Consider the following 9,710-nt stretch of genomic DNA (forward strand, 5'->3'; position numbering starts at 1 on the left):
TTTTTAAATCTGGCAGAGATCTTATGAAGTACGAAAAATCTACTCACATATAATCAAATACAGGCAGCAGTTACTCAGATATCTTTCATGTCTGACTGGTAAAAATCACTAATATAAAGAACTTACAGTCATCCCTTTAACAAAGAAAACTGATGGTTCATAAAATCTACAGTTCCCGTCACAGTTCAATTTTTAGAAATTCACTTTTTCTCTTATCTTAGAAATGTTCTCATTTTTACAATTTTTAAAACAGGTTTGCATTTTACCCTTCTGTCATTCTTTTTAACCTTCTCCCAAATTTCAATTTTAAAGAGTACAGAAACTTATTACGCTGACTAATGTAATCACAGATTACACTATATCACCTGCTAAAAAAAAATGCTGTATAATGATAGTGAGGTAAAATAAAGCTTCACTGCATACATTTCTTGCTGATGAAGCAACGTTCTCTGCAGGTAAATTTGTCAACATCTTGTTGATTTTACATTTTTAGCCAGTATCATACTAGTTGATCTAATGAAAACAGTTAGCAAAATCTTCCATTCAAAAATTTAAGGGGAAGTTTTGTACAAAGGTCTCATTCATGAATGAATGAAAATAGCATCAGAGCACATTTTCTAATATACTGATGAATGAATATGTATGGTTTAGAATAACTTTCCTATTACATTTCCATGTTGGCATAGAAAAAAAGAAGGAATACAATCGCCAAATTATCACACGAATGTTCTCCCTACTCATCTAGATTTAAACACCAAAACAAAAACTTTAAATAAATGTAGAAGCAGACCAGTAAAATCAATCTCACTAAATCCGGAATGTATTCCAATCTCTAACTTCTACAAATCTCTTGTTGTAACTATGCCATGCAGGAATGTACAGAAATTGTACATTGAACAAATATCGATTGGGCAGACCTACATGCCAGGAACCAGGGACAAAGGAGTGAATAAAACAGACAAAAATTCCTGACCTCCTGTCACGTTTACACTCTGATAGGAGCTTGAGTTTTTTTGGAATCGTTCCTTTGAGAATCTGGAAGAACTACTGGAGGCCTCTCCTTCTAAATGCTCATATATATCTAATTTTGCAACATATGAACCTTTCTCATCCAATTGTTTCTCATGGGTTAAGAAGCCCTGATAAAAATCCTCCTCGTGTTTATTTTCTACCTGCCGTTTATGGTAGTTTCATAATTTTACTATTCAGAGTAAAAAATAGTACTTTTTCTCCTTGAAAATATTTACGGCCTTCAAATTTCAATGTAATGTTTTTTATTTATTCCAATTATACCTCTCACAAATTTTCAGGCTGCCAGATTACCCTTTATCTTTCTAGAAAACTCAACCCTAATGTCTTCAGTAACTTCACCAGAGAAATTTTCTGATTTCATTAATTATTCTCTAGATCCCCTTAAGTTAAAATCTCCCTCCTCCTGCACAGATCTTCTGTTAGTCTTTGAATCAAAGTCACCTACTACAGCATCTTTGGAAGAAGATATGCTCAAGAGAATGACAATAAAACCTTAATCACTTAACAGAAACCGTCAGCTAATTAACCAAAAATTTTGGATTTTGCTTGTCACAAAAAGAGAGTGATTCCTTAGGAAAAAAAAAATGGGGGGGAGGGACAGAAAACAGAGGAGAAAGTCTTTTTTATTTAAAAATAACAGTTTCTAGGGCCATTACAGCCTCTAATCAATGTGTTGTACCTTTTATATCTATTATTTTTGAAATTACACAACGGAAATTTCAACTAATTATGATCCTGAGGCCCTATCAGGTAAAATATCAAAGAAATTACATGCAAATTTAGTACAAATATTTTGTACATTTTGATAAAACAATTTGCAATAAAAAGGTTGCTGGGCTAATCCAAGTTTTAAGTTATTCAGAAAAATTAAAAAGTAAATGGCCACAAGGTCATAAAAGTATATGGCCACAATTTAAACTCCCGTTTGTCTCTCCTATTTTTTTCTGCTTACGGTCTCTCCAGCAGGCTTAAAGAGGTCTTTTAGAAGAACAATGATGAAAGCAAAAATCCCCCTTGATGATTAGATGACCTATTTCTCCCAAATTTATAGCTCCAAAACATCTTAAGTTTAAGGAGAAATGATCATTTGTCATATGCAATCTCACAATTTGCATCAGAAGCCTTTAAAATGTTTTATATTCTTTGATCCAGTAATTTTATGACCCTGTTTTTCTAGGAAGATAATCAGAAATGCACACACAGATTTATTTGCAAAGATGTTCACTGTACCATTATTTCTATGAGCAGAATGCTGGAGACAGGGACAAAACAAAGCACAAGTCGAAAACAATCATCGGGGTTGTGAGTCAAGCCCCATGGTGGGTGTAGAAATTACTATAAAAAATAAATTTAAAAAAAGAGCAAAGAGTAAATGTAGAAGGATAGAATCAAATTGTCAAGGTACTCAATCTCTCCATGCTTTCATTGCCTCATCTACAAAATAAGGATAATAAAACCTCTTATGGTTATTAGGAGAATTAAATATAAAAGATGAAAAATGTTTGGGGTACCTGAGTGGCTCAGTTGGTTAAGCATCTGACTCTTGATTTCAGCTCAGATCATAATCTCACAGTTGTAAGGATTGAGCCCCACATCGGGCTCTGTGCTGAGCCTGAAGCCTGCTTAAGATTCTCACTCGCTCTTTCTCTGCCCCTCTCGCCCACTAGCACACTCTTTCTCTCTCCCTCAAAAAAACAAACAAAAAAAAAAACATTTAAAAAAAATAAACCTTTAAAAAAAGTTGAAAAATGTTGAGTGATTGACACAAAGTATTCAATAAATGTTTATTAACTTATATACACTGACAGATGTGCAACACTTCAAAAAAAAGTAATGAAGAAATAAAAATCACTGATAATTCTAACACCTAAGAAATAGCCACTACTAATTCATGTTAGTATGTGGGTTAATTTCCTTCAGGTCTTTCAATATGCCCTAGATGTTTTATAAAATCGGTGTCACATTGTATCATTTCTAGTGATTACAAAATATTATACTATTTTGTAAATATATTATGTGCATTTAATCATTTCACTATTATTGAGTGAGGTTCTTCACTGCTATAAATAATATTGCAGTAAATATCTTAATTGGCAGTCATTGTACACATCTTTTAATTTCCCTCAAGAAAGAATCTAGAAACAATTTCTCTTTTTTTATATTAAATATAATTTATTGTCAAATTGGTTTCCATTCAACACACAGTGCTCATCCCAACGGGTGCCCTCCTCAATGCCCATCACCCACTTTCCCCTCCTCCACCCCCCATCGACCCTCAGTTTGTTCTCAGTATTTAACAGTCTCTTACGGTTTGCCTCCCTCCCTCTCTGTAACTTTTTCCCCCATCCCCTCCCCCATGGTCTTCTGTTAAGTTTCTCAGGATCCACATAAGAGTGAAACCATATGGTATTTGTCTTTCCCTGTATGACTTATTTCACTTAGCATAACACTCTCCAGTTCCATCCACGTTGCTACAAAAGGCCATATTTCATTCTTTCTCATTGCCATGTAGTATTCCATTGTGTATATAAACCACAATTTCTTTATCCATTCATCAGTTGATGGGCATTTAGGCTCTTTCCATAATTTGGCTATTGTTGAAAGTGCTGCTATAAACATTGGGGTACAGGCCCCTATGCATCAGCACTCCTGTATCCCTTGGGTAAATTCCTAGAAGTGCTATTGCTAGATCATAGGGTAGATCTATTTTTAACTTTTTGAGGAAACTCCACACTGTTTTCCAGAGTGGTTGCACCAGTTTGCATTCCCAACAACAGTGCAAGAGGGTTGCCGTTTCTCCACATCCTCGCCAGCATCTATAGTCCCTGATTTGTTCATTTTAGCCACTCTGACCAGACTGAGGTGGTATCTCAGTGTGGTTTTGATTTGTATTTCCCTGATGAGGAGTGACGTTGAGAAGTGTCTGTTGGGCATCTGGATGTCTTCTTTGGAAAAGTGCCAATTCATGAAGTGTCTATTCTTCTGCCCATTTCTTCACTGGATTATTTGGTTTTCAGATGTGGAGTTTGGTGAGTTTTTTATAGATTTTGGATACTAGCCCTTTATCCAATATGGCATTTGCAGATATCTTTTCCCATTCCGTTGGTTGCCTTTTAGTTTTGTTGTTTCCTTTGCAATGCAGAAGCTTTTTATCTTGATGAGGTCCCAGTAGTTCATTTTTGCTTTTAATTCCCTTGCCTTTGGAGATGTGTCAAGTAAGAAATTGCTGTGGCTGAGGTCAGAGAGGTTTTTTTCCTGCTTTCTCCTCTAGGGTTTTGATGGTTTCCTGTCTCACATTCAGGTCCTTTACCAATTTTGAGTTTATTTTTGTCAATGGTATAAAAAAGTGGTCTAGTTTCATTCTTCTGCATGTTGCTCTCCAGTTCTCCCAACACCACTTGCTAAAGAGACTGTCTTTTTTTCCATTGGATACTCTTTCCTGCTTTGTCAAAGATTAGTTGGCCATACTTTTGTGGGTCTAATTCTGGGATCTCTATTCTATTCCATTGGTCTATGTGTCTGTTTTTGTGCCAATACCTCTACTACAAAGCTGTAAGCATCAAGACAGTATGGTATTGGCAGAATTTCTATCTCAGATAATATGAAATACACTTGGCTTCATTCCCCCACTGACCTGTACAGAATGTAGACACACACTAGGTGTTCAAAAAAGCTGGAGCGCCTGGCAGGCTCAGTTGGTTACACATCTGATTCTTGATTTCAGCTCACATCATGATCTCACAGTTCATGAGATCAAGCCCTGCATTGGGCTCTGCACTGACAGCGTGGAGCCAGTTTGGGATTCTCTCTCTGCCCCTCCCCTGCTTATGCTCACTCACTCTCTCTCTCAAAATAAAGAAACTTGTTTTTAAAATGCTCATCTGTCTTTTTTCCACATGGGCATTTAAAAGCTATTGAAGGGTTTTTTCATTGTCACCCCTCTATTGTTTTTTGGTACATCTGCTCATCAGGTATTTCGCTTTTTCCATTTAGCCCATTTATAGGATCTCACTTTTCCTTTATATCACTCTAATATCCCAAACACAATTTGAGAGTTCAGAACTTTAGTAAATTCCCCAACAGGTGAGGATTCTACTGTATAAGTCTAGAAATGAAAGTCTGTCTTTCAGAAATACATCCTGAAATATTTACAGATGATGTTTCATGACCAAGGGATTGCATCAAAATAACTGGGAACTGGATGGAGAAAGGGAGTGGGTAGAGATAACAAAGAGTTGATAAATGTTGAGGCTGAGGAATGGGCACATGAACATTCATTCCACTATTCTCTGTTTAAATATTTTTTTAAACTATTTTTGGTGGGAGGAAACTTTAAATCTTTAAAAGATATAAAATCAATAAAACAATCGTAGTTTAGCTTGTACCCTGGGTCTTACAGAATAATCCAATGGTTATTTTAAAAAAAGCAAGACGAAAATTATTGAAGCCGAATTCAAAAGGGAAGTAAACAACTACACTATTTAGAATCTCTCAATTATACTTGCCAGTAATTCCCACAGATAAAAACATACTACAATGCCTTTTTCCAAACCATGGCTTCAGCATACCATGCTGATTCTCCAAAACAATATTAGTATTTATATTGTGCATTACAAGAATACAATTATGCCTCTGTATGTGCCCACATGAATATTTGATAAGTAGTTTTATTATGTACTAGTATTAAATAATCCAAATTCTCTTGGTGCTTAAATCACATCTTGGTACTAAGTTAGGCCCATCATAAAACAAAATTTACAGATTAACAGATCCACCAAAGTGGGGTTTTTTTGTACCCAGAGGCAATGTAATTTAAAAAAACTACCTCACTGCATATCTTTTATTCAGATGAACTGTGGTAAAATACCACCTGTGTATATTTCTACCTGTGTAGCAAACAGTTTACCTTGAAGGAGGTCATGATAATAGGAGAGCACTGTGTAAGGAGTAAGTCACCTATCTAGGGATAAGCATATCAATGGCTGCTCCCCAGGTTTAAAACAAGGGTGAAATGGACAGATTAGAGAGTGTTTCCAAACTCTTTGTTGCAATAAAAAAAATACATTGTATATAAATGTACTTATAATACATTTTATATAACAACCCAGTATATATGTGTGTGTGTGTGTGTGTGTGTGTGTGTGTGTGTGTGTGTGTATACACACACCCACATGATATACTTGAAATAATAATCCGCAATACACTTTGGTAAATTTCCAAGCTATTTTTAAAAAGTGCTATATTCTAGTCACTACCCACTAAAATAATTTCTGGAATTCATAGTTTTAAATCCCCGGACTTAAAAAAAAAATGGCCTGCATCTCCTACTGCTTACCAGCAAAGGTGGTGGGAGAGAGTACTCGAAAAGCTACACATTCCATGCCAGCCAATCACCTGCCTGCTTCAACTCCTCTCTCCCCTGCACAGAAACGGACATTATTCCATGTCTGGGAAGATGGGGAGGAAGGGGGCAGAAGACACTGAAGAGGGCTGGATATGCATGTGCACACACAACATCCAAGAGAAGAGAATCTCTTAAAATTCTTCCTGTTCTAAAATTCTGTGGTTCTAAGAGTTGGCTCTGAGAGTAGGAGTCCCTAAAGAGTAAGAATCATCATTACATCTCCCACAGCACCTAGCAAACTGGCTTCCAAAAAATACTGAAGCATTAAATAAAGATTAAATTCAACTAATAATATGCAAACTAAGCATAAATGCAAAGGTTTCTGCCATTAAATATAGGTTTTCTGCACACTATTAAATGTAAAACTCAGTGCTAATATATATTATTTGGAAACTCAGAAGCATAAAAATGTTAAAATATACATTGTGTATTTATTATGTATATGTATACAGAATATCTATGTCACAAAGCAAATATTATTCTTGTCATGTTGTCCATAAATGTATAAAAACAATTCACTGTAAAACTATTCTAAAACGCAGAATCAAATTAAACACTAACTTTTAGTTTCAATCTTACCTTTGTTTCTCTACCTGCTTCATGACACATTATTAATTAGCAAGGAAATGAGCAAAACATAGTCCTAGTACATACAAAAAAGAACAGCAGAGGACTGGACAATATACAACTTTCATAATTCAACCATGATTTATAGTACTCCAAGATTCACCAGTTGTTGGCTCAAATGGTCTCCTCTGCCTTTGTCTTAGAAGGAATATTTTCTCCAAAATAAATTTCAATGATATCAAAGTTTCTTCCTATATATGCTAACTTTCAATAAATTATTACAGTTTAATTGAAGCGGGGGGGGTAAAAAAAAAAAAGAGTCTACATAAAAGACTTCCAATTCTAAATCCCAGTAAAACCTTTTATAAATAAAGACAATAAAGCCAAACTTTATACCTTTTATATGATATTATAAAATGCCATGTGATGCAATAAAGGACCCTTTCTCATGATAACCTTAAAATTGTAACACAACTTTCTTTCCATATGATTTACCTAAAATAAGAGAACTTAGCCAAAATTAACACAACTTCTGATTCTTTTTTTCTTAACGTTTTATTTATTTTTGAGAGAGAAATAAAGAATGCATGCACAAGCAGGGCAGGGGCAGAGAGAGAAGGAGACACAGAATCTGAAGCAGGCTCCAGGCTCTGAGCTGTCAGCACAGAGCCCGACGAAGGGCTCAGAACCACAAACTGCGAGATCGTGACTTGAGCCAAAGTCGGATGCTTAACTGACTGAGACACCCAGGTGCCCCACAATTTCCGATTCTTAAATGAGGAAAATGTTTACAAATATATTTTCATTACTAAAAGAATAATGTATTTTAAGGAGCAATTCCAAATTTCCAGTTCTGGTTCGCATTTCTCACCTTTTCCCAGATTTCTAAATTTTAATTACAACTAAAATTAAACATATGTTGAAAAACCTTCATGGGGAAGGATTTGCAATGTCCTAAAGGACAAAGGATTTGAATTTCCTAAATGAAATAGAGAATGTGTATTTGCAGAAGAGAAAGAAAGAAAAATAGGTATAATGGGAGTAGTACAGGATACAGGATGGGGATTAGCTTCTCTACAGGTTTTCATTAAAGAATTGTTAGAGGCAATATCGAATGATATTTATTGGACCAGTTAATGTTGAGGAGTTTCCATTAGCCAGAGGGAGACATGAACTTAACAGTGACTAATGGTCAACTCTGAGCTTCCAGAATCTGCACTAAGTGATACCGACACAACCACCACCGTCCAGGAGCTTACATACCAGCCAGAAGAGAGATACATGTGATGACAAGTTTCAGTGCTTTAAGAAAAGCTACCTAGGGGCGCCTGGGTGGTTCAGTCGGTTAAGCGCCACCTTCAGCTCAGGTCATGATCTCACAGTTCTAGAGTTCGAGTCCACGTCGGGCTCTGTGCTGACAGCTCAGAGCCTGGAGCCTGCTTCAGATTCTGTGTCTCCCTCTCTCTCTGCCCCTCCCCTGCTAGCATCCTTTCTCTCTCCCTCTCAAAAATGAATAAATGTTTTAAAAAAATTTTTTTTGAAAGAAAGAAAGAAAGCTACCTAAATGTGTTCAAGCTACAATCAGGTAAAAACAGTCATCAAGTTTAAGTGGAAGAGGAGACAGGGGCAACCTCACCAAGTAAGTGGGGCTCACAACCTCTGTTGCCAGAAGATTCACTGAATCGACAATCTACAAAGATATGAATGGTTTTGTGCCTCTATTTGAGGACCTGGCTAGCCACTGATTTAAAAAAATAAAAAAATTAAGGCTCAATAAACATGACTATTTCACTGCAGGCCTGTGAGCTGTAACTTCCCAGTGTGACAGGCCCCAAAGTTGGGTGCTATCCCGTATCGTCCTAGTTACACAATGGTGCCTGGCTTTATCCCAGAAATGGTTATCTCGGGAATGCCTCCTCCCCATGTTTATGAAAGGAAGCACTGTGTAGGGTAAGGTTTACACTGATTGACAGTTCCTCTCGCTCTAGAAATTTATAAAAGATAATAAGCAATGTATTCAGATCAAAATCCTCTGTATGGAAAATAACACATTTCAAAGTTAGTAACAAAACAACATTCCAAATGAGTTTGGTCACTAAGGATGACCATATAGAACATGCCACAAAGCTTAATCCTTCACATTCCAGTACATCCAGTAACTCTACAAGGACTTGCACACAAAAGTCAAAAAGCCCCACCCCACTCCACCAATAGGCTTTATTCTTTACAGCGGTGAAGTCAGTCTAAATAAATTACAAATACAAAAGGGAAGAATTCAGTTCTGGTTTGCTGTGCCCAAAGAAATGTGCCCTAGAAATCCAAATTAATTAATTAGCCAATAATAAAATAACAACCACTAATTACTGAGGGCCTACTATGCACAAGGAAGTAGGTTAGGTGCTTTACACGCATCACCATTTTAACCCAAAGAAACCCATTTCTATAAATGTTCAACTTTGCAGCTATGGAAACTGACGAAGCTACTAAATGAATGGCAAAACACTGTTCACCTGGGTTTTCTTCTATTTTAAAATAAGCTGTTATGTGGAATTCTATGAAACAAACTTCTCAAATTAAAATGCAATTATGATTTCAATATATTTTTTCAGAACAAAAGCTAGAGACCTCTCAAAACAAGATTTAAACACAGTTAAGGTAAACTGTGTGTTAATTCCATAAAGAATAAATTTGCCTTACCAAAAGTAAA

At 36.0% G+C, this 9,710-nt stretch overlaps 1 protein-coding gene across 12 annotated transcripts in view; it reads right to left on the bottom strand.

Annotated features, from left to right (window-relative positions):
* Positions 1-9,710, bottom strand: part of FRYL (FRY like transcription coactivator) — a 267,113-nt gene that overhangs the window by 204,641 nt on the left and 52,762 nt on the right. The window contains exon 3 of one of the 12 annotated variants that reach the window (XM_078446125.2): positions 6,368-6,451. The exons of the other annotated variants lie outside the window; for them this stretch is intronic. The gene's annotated coding sequence lies outside the window, so the exon portion shown is untranslated. The remainder of the gene's footprint in view (positions 1-6,367; positions 6,452-9,710) is intronic. 12 annotated transcript variants of the gene reach the window in all.

The sequence above is a fragment of the Panthera onca genome, chromosome B1 (assembly GCF_046562875.1).
Source record: "Panthera onca isolate mPanOnc1 chromosome B1, mPanOnc1 haplotype 2, whole genome shotgun sequence".
NCBI lineage: Eukaryota > Metazoa > Chordata > Mammalia > Carnivora > Felidae > Panthera > Panthera onca.